The 18576-nt window shown below is 40.0% G+C and overlaps 1 long non-coding RNA gene across 1 annotated transcript; it reads left to right on the top strand.

Moving 5' to 3' along the window:
- Positions 1-673: 673 nt before the first annotated feature.
- On the top strand, positions 674-15348 carry LOC130183353 (uncharacterized). The gene is made up of 6 exons (XR_008829820.1): positions 674-890; positions 1406-1518; positions 3017-3167; positions 5089-5182; positions 14419-14767; positions 14865-15348. It is a non-coding gene; the product is annotated as an uncharacterized LOC130183353 (long non-coding RNA).
- Positions 15349-18576: the final 3228 nt, after the last annotated feature.

Consider the following 18576-nt stretch of genomic DNA (forward strand, 5'->3'; position numbering starts at 1 on the left):
TGGGTCGTCTGCGCATCGTATTGACTCAGTTGTGTTAAATTGTTTATCATGCCCTTAGAAAAAAGACTGTTGGCTTCAGGGGTGCTGCTTCTTGTGTTTTTGGGTTGGTTAGAAAAGTGCAACATCTACTGTCCTGAATGCACAATGGGCAAATACAAAGGTTTGTGCATCACAAATTGAATGCAAGTATAAGGGAAAGCATGATTGTATTTTATAATCCAAGCATAGATTTATATACTGCAAAAGCAAATCAAAATATGTTTTGTATGTATCAAATGTGTCAATATCAGTCAAGTTAAACTCAATGTCTTTGTTTTAACTTAAGTGTCAAAACTGTAAGTTAGTTTGCAATGTGGGCAAAGAACATGTAGCTTTATTTTTAAATGTCAGCTTTGGTGCTTTTGTTGTAAAGGTGCAATATAAGATGTGGCCAGAACTTTAGTTTAAAAAGTTCAAAAATGAATTAACACTATCAACGGTGTGTGAAGCAGCCACAGTGACGATGTCATGATCAAGACCTCCATCTGTTGTATATCAGAGTTATCTACTCAAATGCTCACCAGCCACCTTTCCTGTGTTGTAATACCACTTTGTGACACTAGACGTAGTGTGAGTCAGTGGCGCGTCAAGTCTGCCCTCAGTCCCACGAAGAAGAACAACTTCCGGTAGCGCTTGGAGTTAGCGTCACAGAAACACAGGAATGGCTAAACCTCCTAAAAGGCGATATTCATCTGCATCCCGAAGCAACGCTCCCGACAAGAAACCACGTTTAACGGCAAAGAAAAGAAGCAACACGAGTAAATCTCGGTGTGGCTTCCCGCCGCTGGAGAAGCTCCTGAGAGGAAAGAGATGCGGTTTCATGCTGAGCGCTCAACTTTCCTGTTAGCCAGGTGAGTAGCATCAACATTAGCTCTTTAGCTAAAAGTATAATCAGTGCAACGACTGACAAACCGTAGCGACAAACATTTCAGGTGGTGATGTTGATGTTGTCGACAGACGTTTTAGCGATTAGTAGGATTGTGTCTGTTGCTCTCGGCTGTTGTCCAGCTAGTGACGTCAGTAACTTTAGACTCATTTTGTAATTGATGACATGTTCATACTGCTGATTCTTAATAATGAATATACCACTGCCTATATTGGTTATGTATTTTACATTATATCCATATTTGTACTACTCAATTTGTTGGGTTATATAGTGTGTGTACATTGGATTGTTATCATACCTGTAGTTGTTTACCCTTCTTTTCCTTGCATTTACATTTCATAATATTCATACTGTATCTATTTTTGCAAATTCATATCTATCCTCACAATTTATTATACTCACTCAACAGATCTAACATGTTTGAATATAAAGAACTCGTATAATCTAAACAAATGGTCCTATCACGTTTGTCTTTATCAGGACCAGAATTCCAGTCTAATCATCACCAATGATCCAATGATGGACCAGCACCTGCCTTTTCTTCTACATCTGGCCTCATCAATCAATCAACCACATTGCAGTAACACCTTGAGGTATTATCCCTGCACATAAAAGATATTGTCTATACTGTGATCTTTTGCACATCCCCTAATCAATACCTTTTGCAGTTCTTGCCCAGCAGGAGTTTTGTCATTCTAAAACACTTTTGTACAGTTGTGTGGTATTGTTTTCATTGTTTTATTTAAAAAATTTTTTTATCTATGTAATCTATGTATCTAATGACTTTACTGTCCAAAGTTACACAACTCTAGAAAACAACCACAATATGCTGATGGATTTCACTGTAGTTTACAATGCATGTCTGTTGTAATGTGTTTCATTAACCCTCAATAATACACTGCAAACAAGTTTTGCATTTGTTACAAAAAAAAAAAAAATTTGAATATAACAGAACAAATGAGCAGTGGTGAGGTAACGCAGAGACACTGACAAAGTGCTTTGTTGAAAACTTTGTGCTCACAGTTCCGTGTGTGCCAACAAAGTTACAAGTAGAATTTTGAGCCAATATTAACAGCTGAAACTAACTGGACAACCACAGTCCAATCAGAGGGCAGGTGGTTTTGTCGCCTTCATATCCTGAAAGTTGTAGTAGATTTTCAAGCCTGCGCCGTCGTCCACCTTGAAAATCTACTAAAATAAAAGCAGCTTGCATTTTGTATAATAGCATTTCCACACAGATCATAGTTAAACATTTAAGATGAGTTAAAATTATATTTTGTTTTTTTACATTTAAGTCGTCATCATCATGAATGCATCAGAAAACAACATGGATGTGATTATTAATATTTGGCTTGAATATTACAATTAAAATACTTGTTTGGAAACTTGCTGTCTCGGATTTGTTGTTAAGGAACTTATTGTGATATAGTGATGGAGTTATGATGAACTACTCATTAACATCAATTCACTGACCAAAGTTTGACAAATGGTAAACTACCAGTTAAACCACAACCATGTAAAGTTTAACATAGCCTGCTTTATGCTGAGAGATGTGTATTAGTTAGCAGATGTTTTTAAAAACAAAACTGTTGTTTGCTGTAACTATGTGTGTGTCCAGGCTCAAATTAGGGTCAAAATGATTTTGAGCTTGTAAAGTGATATTCACAAATAATTCCAGTGTTTGTAGTTGTAAATCAACCTTTGTAAAGCTGTAAAATAAATCTGCATGAGAAATCAAGTTTGCGTATGTGAAACAATTGCGCTTGTGTCGAAGAGATTTGTATTGGTTGAAAATCTGAAGCAAAATTAAACAAATGATCAGTGTTGAGGTTGAACAAAGACACTAAAAGAAGAAATGGATTTGTTAAGATCTGTGTCGCGATACGGAGCAGAAAACTACAAAATTCCCGTCAGAAGTTCCCCAGCTTGCTAGCATTAGCAGCTAGCTTGCTGGCATTGTTCATTGACGAATGAATTTAACGATATATCAGATTACAGAATAAAATGTATGGTCGCCCATGGAATAGCAGCATGTGTATTAAATTCACACCCAAATATTAACATTAGAAATCTCTCTCTCTCTCTCTCCAGGTGACAAAGAAGCTGCTGGTGCTGCTTCTGAAACGGCTGCCTGGGTTACCAATGTTGGTGTGTTGGCTTTCCAGGATGGCGGCCGGATTGATGACGCTGTATCTTGGAGGTGGACCCCCGGAGGTGCCTGCCGTCTCATTGACTTTGGATGGTCGGTAACAAGTGGCTGGGTGTTCTGAGAATCAGCTCTTTCTGTATATAGTCATGTTTCCTTGTTTATGGTTAACGAACCAATAGTCTATTCACACATCCTTCTTCTTCCTCTTCTTAAGATATTTGACCAATTATGGAGTGTAAGCTATCTATAGTACTCTTAAATGTATAAAGATGATCCCCAAGGGCTTCTGCTTCAGATTTGAGGTGACATCATGCACACAGAACTATACTGATAAATCCCTCCATCTCCTTGAGCTCAAGCTTCAGTAAACATCCTCAGCATAAGACATCCTGGACTCCAGCACTCTTTCTTCAACAGCCGCTGAACTTTTAAATTTAATTACCTAAATATAGCAGCTTTTAATGACGCGACCTGTACGAGTCATCTGAAAAGTAGATCATGTGCCAAAGTAAGATCATCCCTGATATAAGAGTCAGATCGCCCGCCGCTATGTGAACGTGTATGTTAATAAGCAGTAAGCAGCAGACGTTTTAAAAACAGACTCAAACTGTTGTTAGCTGAACTGTTAGCTACAGCAGCTATTGTTAAAAGCCGCCTTTGCCGGCTGTTCTCAAACTAGTAAATGTAATCGTCAGTTTTCATACTTTTGTACTTTGAATATAATAAATGACTTTTAAATGGTTGATTGATTAATCTTTTCATTTCTTTTCATGGAGTAGTTTGACTGGACAAGCTGGGTCTGCACTTGGCAGGAGTCTGGACTCACTCAGGCAAATACAGATACACGTAGACGCTGCATTGGCTGCTGGATCGTCCGTCATCGTCGCTGCCATATTGGTCCGGGCAAGACTGATTTGTGAACAAGCGCAAGTAAACGGAAGAGCTGCAGTTTTTCTGAATAAAAAGCTCTATAATATTTATATTTCTCAATCAATTTCAATGGGTCGTTATATTCAGGGGTTTATGATCTACGTGCAGTGAAAATAAAAGTTTGGTCTCTAGTAAGAATCATGATAGTTTAGGCTGTAATCACTGCTTTCCATAAGGAGCTGTGTATCAACGTTAGGTTTAGTTTAACTGAATTACTGCCATGGTGGAAAATAATTAATTGTCATGAGTTGTTAAAACTCGCCTTACTTTACTAAATTAATTCCTTGCTTGCTTGTATTTGTAGGATAATAATAATACAATATACAGCTGCTCTATACACTTATATATTGTTGTATTACTACTACACCTCATTCTCTTTCTCTCACTATCTTATTCCATTTATCTTATTTTATTGATTTTACTCACTAGTTTTAACAATTCCACATGACAATTAATTATTTTCCACCATGTGGCCTTATTCACTTCATGTAAACCTAACGTTGATATACAGCTCCTTATGGAAAGCAGTGATTACAGCCAAAACTATCATGATTCTTATTAACTGGGGACCAAACTTTTATTTTTACTGCACGTAGATCATAAACCCTTGAACATAAAAACAGCTAATTGAAATCTGTTGAGGAATATAAACACTATAAAGCTTTTTATCCAGAAAAACAGAATTTATTCATATTTGTTTTCAGTGCAGTCTTACCCACACCAATATTGCAGCGACATTGATGTATCGCAGCAACAGGCTGAAGCGACCAATGTGGCGTCTATGTATATATATATGTCTGAAATGAATTAGCTAGCTTTGTAGCATTGCTCATTGATGAATGAATTTAATGATTTCATTATAAGATTGCAAAATAACAAGCTAGGCTGCTGGCTGGCTGGGCGCAGGGCCCAGTGGGGGCAAGCTAGCCTCCTCCCCTGTGCGTTCGCATTAGGATTAGCATTAGTATTAACTAACCTGCCTATGGACTGGAGCCAGTCCCAGGTGATGTATAGAGACAAACAACCATTCACGCTCACATTCAAACCTATGAATGAACCTAACCTGCATGTCTTTGGATTGTAGGAGGAAGTGGGAGCACCCAGAGGAAACCCATGCAGGCACGAGGAGAACATGCAAGTGCAAACACCACATGAACCCAGAACCTTCTTGCTGTGAGGTGACAGTGCTAACCAGTGCACATCCATTTATCTCAATTGGTCAAGTTGTTGAAGTAATTTAGTCTGGGCCAAAGTGGTGGCCAACATTTGCATCCTGTCCCAATAGCACAGCTAAAATGCATCATATTTAGTGCAACAATTACATGTTTACGCAAACTTGTAATTGTAGCTATGGATACATGTAGTGGAATAAAAAATAAAATACTGTAGTAAACATTCATAGTTGAAATGGATATATTCAAGCACCTCAAACTGTATTTAAAATCTTGACTTAATTAGTTACTTTCTACCAATGTGTTGAGATAATAACACAGGAGGGGAATGTAGAAATGAACTGTTTCTCACTGGGTAGATAAAGCCCTACAACACCATCAAGAACCCCTGGGAGTCCCAGTTTGGGAGCTGCTGTCTCAGCTTACATATCAACTGTAATACCATTTAAATCCTGTAGCATTTCTGTCAAACCATATAAGCCCATATAAGAACCTCGCTCTCGGCTCCTCACAGAAAGTACCTGGCTGTGTAATGAAGGCGACAATCAGGGTGTCACCGTGAAGCCTGGCAGTTGTCTGCAATTTACGACTATTCTGAGACAAAGAAGAAAAAAAAGGTTGCGAGAAAAAGAAATATCACAGCTGTCAAAGTCCTTGTTGGAGAACTCATTCACCATGCCTGATTTGCTCTGCTGTTCTCACACAGAAGAGAGTAATTAAGAAAAATCTATTGAGACTTGACACTGTTGAAGAAAGGAGGAACGTGTGGGTTAAAATGTGCAGCACACTGTTAACATCTCCAACTCTGGAGTTTTAACATGACAACAGGAACAGAGCGCACTCTCCAGACAAATGACCAGTAATAACCCTCCGTGATACGGCTTCGTCACCGCGGCACGAATGACCCGAGACAACCTGCTGCATGACAGCTCAATAATGCTCTGTGTGCACAAGGGCTCTGAAAATTACTGATACACACAGCATGAAAGGATTACTCTTAATGTTAAACACACACATTAGCTCCACAAAGTTTGATGTAAAACTAGCTTTAATTGGCACAACACTCAGTGCTTCACTTTATGATTTTACCCTGCTAACACAGTGTTGACAGTATAGACTGGGAGCTCATTATGGCTTACTGCTTACTCATGCACAGCCTGCAGAGCGCTAATCAGATGCATTTACTGCAATCAACCCTTGTTTTACTTTGCTGCTCTGCTCATCTTAACGGGAAATACAGAGTAATTCGCTCTCTGAAGTGGATCCTTCAGTCTAACTTGCTTTGTACACAGAGGTCCGTGGCTTCTGATCTGTTTTACTGGGCTACTCAAATGATTTTACACTTAAAGGTTAGCTTAGTAAGAGTAAGATCAGTCTTTGATTATGTCTTCTCTGTTTCTGGAGGAGCTTGATGAAGTTATCAGCACCAGAACAGCCACAGTTTTGCACAACCACAATGTTTCTTTCTATGTCTATCTACAATAACAACAATCTTCAAGAACGAATGTTGCACATTTCATGGCAATCCATCTAATAGTCGTTGTTTGTGTCCGAAGTCACTCATTCATTCACTACACCCTACTCACCATCCAGGGTAGTGGGCTCATCGGTAAAATGAAAAATACTTTCGGACACTACTGATTTTCTCAGCGTGAGCACAATACATGATGTTATATAGAGTCCTGCAGGAATGAAATTAGTTAGCATTTTAGCACTTTCAGTTCTCTCACCCTGAAGTCTATTGGTTTTTGGTTAGATGGCTGAAAACCTGAAATCAAATTTACTGAGTCCATTTTCACAGTCTTGTTGTGTTTTATATTTGCACTTTTGCTAAATATTACCAACTTTGTAACAGTAAATGTTTTTGTAGAAGAGGTCGGAGCTAAATCAAACTACAAGTTGAAGTTTTGTGGTGGTGACGTTGAAGTCATGGGATGGTGGTTTAGTTTGTTTATAGCCTAACATGAACTTTTTTTTGTATTTAGACTTTTGTATTTAAGCTGTAAAATGAACTTTTGTTTATCATAGAGCTTATTTTCTGAAGTAATCCAAAAGCCAATGTAAAAATCCCATTGGCTTTTTAATTGAGGGACCAGGGTGACGCTAACTTCAGGGTTGGTCTACAACAATATGTCATCCCTGTGGCACTCTGTATTGCTTGGTTATTCACCACTACTACACTATTACGTTTCATGATACAGTCCACTATATATGGTATAATATATCTCACTATAATTCGGACAGAATGACATAATAACAAAATGGTCAATTCAGGGAGTAGTGAGTGATTTCGGACACAGCTGTTGAGATGTTTCTCTCTGGCTTGACATGTCCATCCACAGAGCGGCGCCACTAGCATGTCTGAAGAGGAGCGCAGTGAAGTGAAAATGAACGTAGAACGATGTTGGACTTCAGCTTGGTTGTGGTTGGACAGAACACAAAGCTTGCAGAGGTCGCTCAGCAAATGTGCAGTGAGACGTAGCTGTGGACTGTTGGCCTTCACCCACATATCTCCACCTGCGCTGCTGGAGCAGGATGAAGGAGAAGGCTGGGAAAATGAACTTTTCACTCTGTGTATGTAGCAACAGTCTGTGTGCATCTATCGCTTTTCCACTGGTGATTGTAAAGAGGTTTTAAACTTAGCTTTATGTATTTATCATGCTTGTTGCACCTTGGATCTTTTTAGTAATTGTTGGGTCATTTCTGGTTCATAATGTTACACTGATGAAGGCAGTTGAGTTTAGTTTTCAGTTGTATGCCACGGCTATGATCTTGTGATTCCTCAGTTTTTTTTAGCCCCAGGGAACCACTGGTTTTACTGTATTTTTCAAATACCGTTATGCAACTTCATTGTTCTAATTTTGCATCTTACAAAATTATCCTTGTAAATCCACAGCGTACACAACATTCATTTCTCTGCCACATTCTCCTCTTATCGTCTTCCATTTGAATATTTTTTTTTTCTTCTTCAATTGTTTTTATTTATTCAAAGAGAGCTGTGTTGAGCGCGGTAAGATCACAACAAAGAAAAAAGCTGTTCGGGCCTGTATCTCCTTGTGTAAACATAGTGCAGAATGAGTTCAGTCTATCCTGACATCATCTTAATGAAAATGTCTGTGGGGAAACAACAAATAGGGCCAGGCTAAGGTTGGGACTCCAGGGAGTGTAAGACGGTGCGCAGACGGGGCTGAGGCGAGGATGTATAAGGTGGAAGGTGTGAGGCGAGCTGAGCTGAGCGGGGTCAGTGGAGGCGGTGTATGAGGCACATTAAGGCTGGGAAACACAGATCAGCAGAAATGATGAGTAAGACTGAGATAAAGCCAGGCCGGGGAGGAGGAATGATGATCTCGGACGTGAAAACACTATTACGGGGCTGGCTGAGTTTTTAATGTAGCCAAGAGATGCTGTTAATATTAAAAGTAGCAGGTGGTTGAACATGTGTACTGATAAGGGAGAGGATGTTAGGCTGCTCAGTGATATCAGCCTTGGCGTAACCGATGTTGGGTTTTTTAAGGGAGATACTGATATGGAGGAAAATATTTGTAGCTGTCAATAAGTGATGTTTTCAGCTGTAATTTAACATCTAGAAATTTCTCCACTTACACTGAATGTTTCCCCACAGATTGTTTTTGTTCTCAGTTTACCACCGACACGACCGTATGAAGGCTGGTGCAGATTCCAGAAGCAATTTAATATAGATATTATCAATGCAGTTATTTGGCAGGCATGGAAACAATCCCATGGCCTCATTAACCCCCCCCCCCCCCAATTCTTCCCACTGTATGTGCAATGTGTTCATTTTTTCCTATTTTACCGTGCCGTAGATTTGCCTCAACAAAACAACAACTACTGTCGGATCCTTATGACATCAACTGATAATGTGGAAACAAAAAAACCCATATCATTGAAATGATCACAAACTTGGTGACACACAGTAACCCTGGAGCTCTTGGTGTCTCACTTCGTTTGGTTGCTCATCCAGCCTTGGAAGACTGATGACTAAATTCAGGGTTTTGGCTGATGTGAGTACAGCTTTGGCACCACAGCACTTTTTTCTTTTCAGTTTTGTCAAACAGTTCGTCATTAGTTCACCACTTTTGGATCTACTATCAGTAAATGTTAGCATGCTAAACTAAGGTTGTGATCATGGTAAACCTGTTTAACATCAGCATGTTTTAAATACTCTGCATGAAATTATGCAGCTGTTCAAAAACTAAAATAGATTACAGGCTGATAGAAGCTCGATCACTGGCTTTATTACAGTCGTGGAAAGATGTGCTATGATTTCAGTTTGTATGCTGGGTGAAATGATATAAATAAGTGATGTCTCTGTAAGCATTGGTTTTTGTGTAGGTGTCAGAAAAGCGAGCCAAGTATCTCTACACTCTATCTGGAAACGCCAATACGACTTTTTAAAGAGAGATGGTCTCTGACCCGTTTTTTTGGGGTCACGTATGCTCACAGCAAATTGTTTTTTACAGCCTAACTTTCCATAAACAAATGTGACTGTAAATGATGTCTGTCCAGCCCAAGCCCTTTAGCTCACAGCGTTGGTTCCACTTCACACAGCAAATTCTCTAAAGGGTCCCAGCTATGTTCTATAAGCCCCACTCCCCCTACACATGCCAGTATACCAGTATGAGTAACAACTACAAATACTATTCCCACTAGTCCAGCCACACTACTGCTTCCAACAATCTGCAATCTGATCCATATTTCATCCAATCACAGGGAAAGCATTCTGCATACTCCCCTTGGCAAAATGGCACCTTTAAATGTTAGATCATGCTCCAACAAGTCTTTCATTTTAAATGATTTCATGTTAACCCATAAATTACATTTTTTATTTCTCACTGAAACCTGGCAAAGATCTTCTTCTGAGATGTGTCCTCCAAAATACATTTCTTAACTCACTGTGGCTTTCCAGATGTGGTTTTAATGGTCTTTTTTTTTTTTTTTTTTCTTTTTTACTGTTGGGCCTCACATTCTAGCAATAATCAATAGCTCCTAAGTGAATAGCTATGGTCAGCTTCCGATCAAAAAACCTAACTTAGGTTTTAACTCTCATTTTTATCCAAAAGTATTGAAAAAGTAGTTTTAACTCAGGTTTTAAGAAACACCATAGCACAGAGTCTGCTCCCCTGATCATTTGTTCTGGTCTTTAGATTCAGGAAATTACATTAAACCCTTCAGTGGTTTGCCTCCTACCTCTTAAATATGATCAGCCTCTGTTAGAATTGATAATGTGTCCTCTTCCTCTGCACCCGTCTCCTGTGAAGTACCTCAAGGCTCCATATTAGGCCCTATCTATTTTCCCTATCTTCCTTTGGAGTCAGAAAATATAATATTATTAATAGTAATAATATTATACTGACGATACCCAGCTGTACTTCCCGCTGAAACCTTGTGATCCATGCAGTGTTAACTCCCTTCTACATTGCATTAGGATGTAAAATCCTGGATGGCATAAAGCTTCCTTCAGCTAAACCAGAATAAAATGAGGTCTTCATTTTAAACCCTGCAGAGAACTCTGCAATCACAATCAATGCCCTTCGTCCTCTGTTACTCAATGTAAATTATCTTTGATTCTGATTTAACATTTGATAGACAATCAACTCAGTTGCCACTAGTGGCTGTTTTCATCTTTGACCACTTGCAAAATTATAATCATTCCTGTCTGTTAAAAGATGTGGAGACTCTAGTTCACGCTTTTATCTCCTCTCGCCTCGACTACTGCAATTCTCTCGGCAGGAATCAGTCAGTCAGTCTTATCTCGCCTGCAGCTGGTTCAAAATGCAGCAGCGAGACTCCTCACCGAGAGGAGACACCACGTCTCCCCTGTACTGGCCTTTCTTCACTGGTTAGCTGTGATGTACAGAATTCATTTTAGATTGTTTTTAAAGCACTGCACAGATGCGCACCGGGTTACATCGCTGAACTCGACCTCTTCGTGACTCCTCAGATCTGCTGACCAATCAATGCTCTCCATTCCACACACCAAGTTAAAAAACAAAGGTGATGAAGCATTTTAACTTATTGGCCTTCAATTGTGTGATAATTTGCCACTAACAATTAAACTTTCCCCCCTTTTTTTTTTCCTTTTTATTGGTTAAAAAACAGGTGACATAGAAGATATGTTCTGAAAGTTGATCGTATACAATAATAATAATAATAATAATAATAATAATAACAACAATAATAATAATGCTAACAATGATATATAACAATAGTAATAAAGCAGTAATAGAGGCAATGCATGTGTGCATGTATATATAGAGACAGCATAATATTAATGATAATATATGATGACGATAGTATAATACAATAATAATGTGAAACTATGTAATAGTGACAATTGGGATGGTAGTTATCACACTCATGTAGTAAGGATGGGGGAGAATGCCAGAGGGGCAGGGGAGGGGGCCCCAGTCCAACCACTCAGCGCCACAGTCGGGGGCCCAAGCAGCAGAAAACCCGGGCGGCCCGGCACGGGTCATAACCCCCTTTCCTCCAATCGAGGGTTTTCAAATTGGGCGGATAGATTTTAATTTAGGTTAGCATTATTGTTTTTCTTTCCCATGTGTCTTGTCCGGCTCTGGGCAACCCCCAGAACATTTTGGAGGGGGTCTGCTCACTGAGGAGAGAGTAGACCTTCCCCCGCTATTGATATCTTTAAAACCAAATCTGAAGAGCCATCTCTTTTCTTTAGCCTCTTAATTGTCCTCATAAAGACAAGCCTGACAACAATACTGACTTTTATTTGTTTGTGTTTTATGTGTTGTTTGTGCAGTGCTGTTTGTGTTATGATTTTATCAAGGTATTCTTTTATTAATTGACTTGCATCTTATTTATCTTATTTTGATCGTCAAGCGAGGCACGTTGGTCGACTTGTGTTCTGTAAATATTGACTTCACTTCACTTGAAGCTGCATCACACATATTGATCAACTGTGTTTCCAGAGGCCTACTGTGTGTGTGTGTGTGTGTGTGTGTGTGTGTGTGTGTGTGTGTGTGTGTGTGTGTGTGTGTGTGTGTGTGTGTGTGTGTGCGTGTGTGTGCGTGTGCGTGTGCGTGTGTGTGTGCGCGCTCACCAAGACACACATGCGGCAGTCCCAGAGTACAGCAGTGTGGGAGTAACTACTCCAAACGCCTCAGTACTTACAGGAGATGACCCACAGTTAAGCAGTTAAAATCTCACCCAGATCTCAGGTGCAGTTCGCTGTTGCCGCAATTTACTCCCACGATTGTGAAGAATAATAAGTGATTGTTGGGTTTTATGGTGGTTTAGTCCCTGCGATCCCACCCTCTCTACACACACACACACACACACACACACACACACACACACACACACACACACACACACACTGTCCCCACTTCAAGGATCACTTCTGTGAAGTTGATTTATGTAAAGCCAGTGTGGAAAAGTTAACTAAATCCTGACTGGTGAATGTGCGAGTTGTTTTTTCGCAGACGAGAAGCATGTTCCTGGAAGCAGTGTCAAGTCACAGCAACTCTGAGCCGAGATGATGGAGGGAGTATGTAATGAAAAGCAGATAAACACAACGTGTGAATGGGAAGAGGAACTTTACAGGCAGAAACTCTGCTTGATGTTTCTGCGTGAAAACTGAGTTTCTTTCGAACAGGGAGGAAGTGATTTTGTGTGTGCGTCTGGAGTCAGGGTTACTTGATTAAACTGGAAGAATGCCTAATTACATCAAGTGCGGTTCGCTCGGGTGAATGTTTGTGTATCCAAATACACTCAGGCTACATCTGCAAGTTTTAGATAAAGATTTATCTGAAGAAACAGGAAAATTAAATGTGATTCCAATTACCACACGGAAGTGAGGTTCTCGCATTGAGGCTGCAGTTTGCACCTTTTTTTGGACACAGTTTCTCATGACGTGTTGTGATACAGTAGATGCGGTTTAATTTATGCTCAGGTGTGAGGGTTCCAGATGTCTTGCACTCCACAGTTTGGTAAGTTTTTAGTCAACAGTTTTAGTTTCTAAGTGAACTGAGCAGCAGAAGGGAGGCTCCAGGTGACTCAGTTACATTTCATTTGATTCACATAGAAGTATCTTTTGCTGATTTTTTGTTCTACAACAATGATTCAAAATGTGAAAGGTTTCCCATAGCTACTTCCAAACATCTGTGGCTTTTTCTGAGGATAAGTCCTTAATCTTCAGTCAAAAGCTTCACAATGGTAATAAACGTCATTAAAAAATTTGCTCCAAATTGATTCTGGAGGCTTAGTGACATGGTAAGTTTTTTTCTGGTGATGCTGTGGCCACTGTTCATTGTTGCTATAGTTTCCTTTCTTGCAAAATAGACATTAGCATGTGTTCTCATTTTCAAGAGAAGGCTTTTTTAACCACAGATAAAATGTGCTCATGTTCTTGGACTCTCCAGTTTTCTCCATTGTATCAAAGGTCAGTACCGTCAGGGTATTCAACAGCACATTTTTTAAATGTCACCAAATTCACAAAAGTTGAACAAAAGCATTGTGTGAATCAGCTAATCACCACTAAAGTAACTTCATTTTAGTCCACACAGGTCTGTTTTTTCTTTTCAACCCCTGATACAACCAATAGAGTGTCTCCTGGAGTAGCGCCCCCTACGGCAGAAGGCATACCGGACCTCAGTTGTCATGGTTACAATAATAAACACGCAGACCGTACCGACAGCCGAGTACCTACTTTTGTTGCCATGGTTGCTATAATAACAGTCACGTCTTGGTTAGGTTTAGGAAAAAATCGTGGTTTTGATTAAAATAAGTACTTCTGCAACATTACACTGCCTTTGTTGTCATGGTAACAATATAAGCAGCTTGTTTCACATTAGAACCGAACACGGTTCCTCTGTGTCATATTCATCCATCCACCACAACCTCCTCCTTTGTCTCTCTTTATACTACGTCGCTGCACTTTTCCCCTTTGCTCCTGTCATAATTACTATGACCACTAGATGTCACCTAGCAACAAAACGTAATTGCGATGTGATGCATCTCTGAGAATAATCACTATGGATCTTAAAGAAGCAAGTTTCAAAATATGACTTGCCAAAACAAAAGTGGTCTCTTGGTTCAACTTGCCCCCCATGTGAGGAAAGATGACTCAGGAGGAGAAGTTGAGCTAGACGTTGTAAATTGTACCATTGACTATGCTGAAGTAAAACTGAAAACTTTCACCTGCTATATCAAAGTACCAAATGACTTCTTACATGTTGTAATTCTGCTCACAGACGTGGAGGCTGCCACTCAACATCTGCCTCGTCAACGCTGAAGGGGGAATATGAACTTCTGCTCTCTTTGAACATGAAGATGGGTTTTCCATGATCAGCACCACTGGTTCAACTTCCCCCAGAACCTTTTGGCTCAAATTACCCCACCCCAACATTTGTGTCGTCCAGCAGTTTCGAGCTAATGTCAGGCTAACAGTGTAGCCTCATATTATAAATTCTGTGTGAGATTTTTTCAAACTTGTGTGTAATTGTTCAAACACAAAGAATCATAACTCGTTGTTGTTGAACATGAAAAAATTACTTTGGGTCGCTAAAAACACTTCTTCCATGGGCCTCTCTTCATCACTGGGTGAGTAAAATTGTTGTCTCTTCAAAAGTGTGTTGTCACATGACCAATTTTAGTCTATGGTTGCCTAGAAACAAAGGGTGGCTCCACTTCCTCACAGGCTCAGAGTTCAGGACCCGCTGGAAGAGAAGAAATGTGCAGTATCACCTCCACCGCTTCTCACTCCTCACTTGCAAACAAGCTGGTAAATATCTTGCTCATTAACAAATACAGTGTAAATTAGCATCACTTTCTCCAATACTGAACATGACTTTGTAACGAGCAGCACTTTGTTTGGTTTTGTTGGAACTTTTACCTCATTTGCATGAAAATGTTCTGCTTGCGACCCCTCTGTCTTTTTGGATCACTGGTCAATCCTGCAACGCCTACTGTCCCACTTTGAGAGGCAATTAACTCACATCCCACTTGCATTACAGTCCATCAAATTCATTGTGTCTTCATCGTAAGGCTGTGCTTCACAACCTTTTTTTTTTTTTGGCTTGTGACCCCTTAAAACAAAGCAATGTCCCTGGTTATATGACCAATTCTCAACTGTAGTACTTTAAAGAAGAAAGAAATGGACAATAAAAATAACTTTATTTAGATATATGTTGTGTTTTTTGCTTTCCTACACCTTTAAATATCCCCCACGTCCAGATCCAAATGCTCAGGGTTGGAATCACCACTTTTCCCCAAAATGTAAAGCAAATTCTTGCCTTGAGATCTTTGCACCAACCAGGCAACAATTTGCTTTATTATCTGCCTGAACAATAGGAACACATTTACTTTTGCTCTTCTTAGAGCCTTGTCAGAAAATGTCAAGTTTTCCTGAGGGTGGTGCCAAAGGAATGCCATAGATGAAATAAGAAATCACATAGAATCAATAAAACTAAAAGGGTATTTAATGTGGGAAGAATAAATGTGCTCAGTGAAGGTTTTGATGCGCTGTCATTGTCTGACTGTGCTAGCTAGCTTACTAACTGTCAGTTATCACACACGCTAGCTCACAAATCTGTTGTGACTGACAAGCACTAGCATGTTCCCAGCTGTCTGGTGTTAGCGTTTAGCTTTCCAGCTATAAATAGTCACTACATAACCAAGCTTCTAAGCTATTAGTTAGAATAACAGTGAGATCAACCAGCTAGCATCGCCAGCGTCAGCTCCGTCTGCTAACAGGGAGAAAGAAGCCAAACAGCCCTTGTCCCCTGAGATAATATATACGGTATATTCAAGGTTATGTGACAAACAGATATGAAATGCTTATCTGAGGTGCTGTCCAAAAACAGAGTGTGATATACAGACTCATGCCTACATTACCAAATTACATCACCAGTTATTTTGAATAAATCGCTCAGTGGGAGTGTGTGCACATCATATTTTGTCAGTCTGTCCTCTAGGAAGAGATTAGTGCAGTGTCCATGAGAAAATCAAGGTTCACGGCTGCACCACAAAATGGATTTTCCAGGTTATTATTTGTGTTTACAGTCATTCTTGTAAAGATTCAAGGTCTTAAATCCCTTAAAAGACACACAATCAGTACCAGAAGGGAGAGAGAGGACGTGTTTTTTCATCAGGAAGTACTTCAGTCAGTTACTGTCTTTGATGTCACATATCATGTTCCTTGTTATGCAAATTGTTCCCTGTTAGAAACACAATGAGGAGTATTTATCTGCCCGGATCTGAATGTGTGCAGTGAAAATGTGAAATGAGAAGGATTAAGAAAGAAATAGAAAAACATAAAGGGAAGGAGGTGTGAAAGTGGAAGATTGAGGAGAGGATTGATATAGGAGAAATAAGGCGGCATATTCTCTCGCAAAATGGAAAGCTGTGAAATGCTCCACAATTTACTGCTGAAATGATTTCCACTTCTCCTGGATACGGTCCCGGTTAGTCTCTGATACCTTGTACACTGCAGCTCCACTGGGATAAATTGGTGGAAGCAGATATTTTTTTTTTTTATGTATTTTATCTATTATCAGTCTTTTTTTTAGGAAAGTGTTTGAAATTGAAAATGAAGTCAAGATGTCACAGGTCACCGAATACGACATGTTCGCTTGAATGGGCCTGCACACGCTGTGCCTCGTATAACAAGTCTGATAGTTTTCTCAGACAGCAATTCAAATTTTCTGCCAGCTGAAAAGTGGAACTGAAGCCCAGACATGTATAATAGGGACAAATCTCCCAAAAAGGCATCTTTTCCTCATAATGATGAGGAACAGTCATGTGGCCTGTTGTTGTTGTTGTTCAGAGATGCTAGTTTTAGATTAGCTTTGAGGGAGCGGAGGAGCCAGTGCAGTACCAGTTGGCAACGAGAACAGCTGAGAGAGATTAATGAAAGAATAATTGTGGTTCATTAACAACTTTGGTTTTATTCTTGTAATTTCAGCTCTCATTCTTAAATATAATGAGGAACACAAGCAGACAGGCTTTAAGCTAAACCTCACGTTAGCCAAAATTATGTGGAGGTGAAAACAGAAGCTATTAAAATCTTTACCGAAACTCTCCGTTGTAATTTATATACTAACTTCTGTCTTCAGGTTCGACCTGCTACAGTTGGTGGAAACCAAATCATGCAACTTTTTTTTTATAGCTTTAGGTGAGGACTGTTTGCAGGCATGACTGCTTGGTTGACGTGTTTCTTCTTAATTGCGGTGGTATTTGTTCGTATCCCACTACAGCTTTGTTCAAATCTGTGTCTTCTGTGTTCAGTAATTGAGCTTCAAAGATCCCACCACAAACATTTGTCCGTGGGTTTCACAGTCTGTGTCCAGAGCTGCTTAAACGTCTGTGATAATGAGAGCTGCAGAGCAAGTGAGGGGGAAGCACCACAACTGTTGCAGCGAGGCCTGCCAAGGACAGACGGACTAGATCTCCTGGGAATATTCCTGCTTCCGTGCAGGTACAACATCGACGCTGGAAATTAAGAGGTGTCAACATGACAGGTTCAAATCTACTTCCCACGTTTCTTTCTCTGAGACTAATGTACGAGCTGCTACTTACAAACTGTGAGAGAATAGAATGTGTTTTGGTTTGTTTCTGATTTTTCCAAATGCTATATGCAGAGTTGCACTCGTAGCCATCAGCACAGATGTTTTATCATCTAGGCGCTCTGCACACACATAAACAAAATATCCAGTTTTACAGGCTCAAGCTGTATGTTATACTAACATGTCACAAAACATATGGTGCACCTGGCATTCCAGCAACTTCTACTTCCCTGTGCGCTCCCTTGCTGCACATTTGGCTTTAAATCACCCAGCAGCCCTTCTCCCTACTTCCTTTTTATTTTCTGACTCTGAAGTTTTGGGTTGTGATAAATTGATGGGGTTGCGGCTAAAGGCTTTCACAATGCTATAAGTTACGGTGGGCAAAAGCCTTAAAACAATAGGCCATTAGCATACTTCCCCCACCATCCATCAGTAGGCAGTGCCAGCCACTGGCAGCCATTCATCACATCCGTGCCACCGAGCGAGCAGGCCTCAGGCCCCTGCTGCACTCTTTATAAAGAGATGTATGAATACAACATGAACACTGGGCTCTAAGATAAAGACTGATATAGCGCAATTCAACTGTGACCGTGAAGATGAATGCGTAAAAGAAAACAGTGACAACATGACTGATAGTTTTAATACAAGCGGTGAATAAGCAGTCTACGTCGAGCTTAGCTTAGCGTGTTTATTTTTATGAAGTGTGACTATAATATGAGCGACTGTAAAGCCAGTAGAAGCAGCACCATGCCCTCCCTTGGGTATAAAGTCTCGGGAAGCTCCTTGGAGCTGCTTTAATGCACACACTGTTTGATGCGGATTAAGTTTCTCACACAACTGTATGTT

This window comes from Seriola aureovittata, chromosome 16 (genome assembly GCF_021018895.1).
Source record: "Seriola aureovittata isolate HTS-2021-v1 ecotype China chromosome 16, ASM2101889v1, whole genome shotgun sequence".
Classification (NCBI taxonomy): Eukaryota; Metazoa; Chordata; class Actinopteri; order Carangiformes; family Carangidae; genus Seriola; species Seriola aureovittata.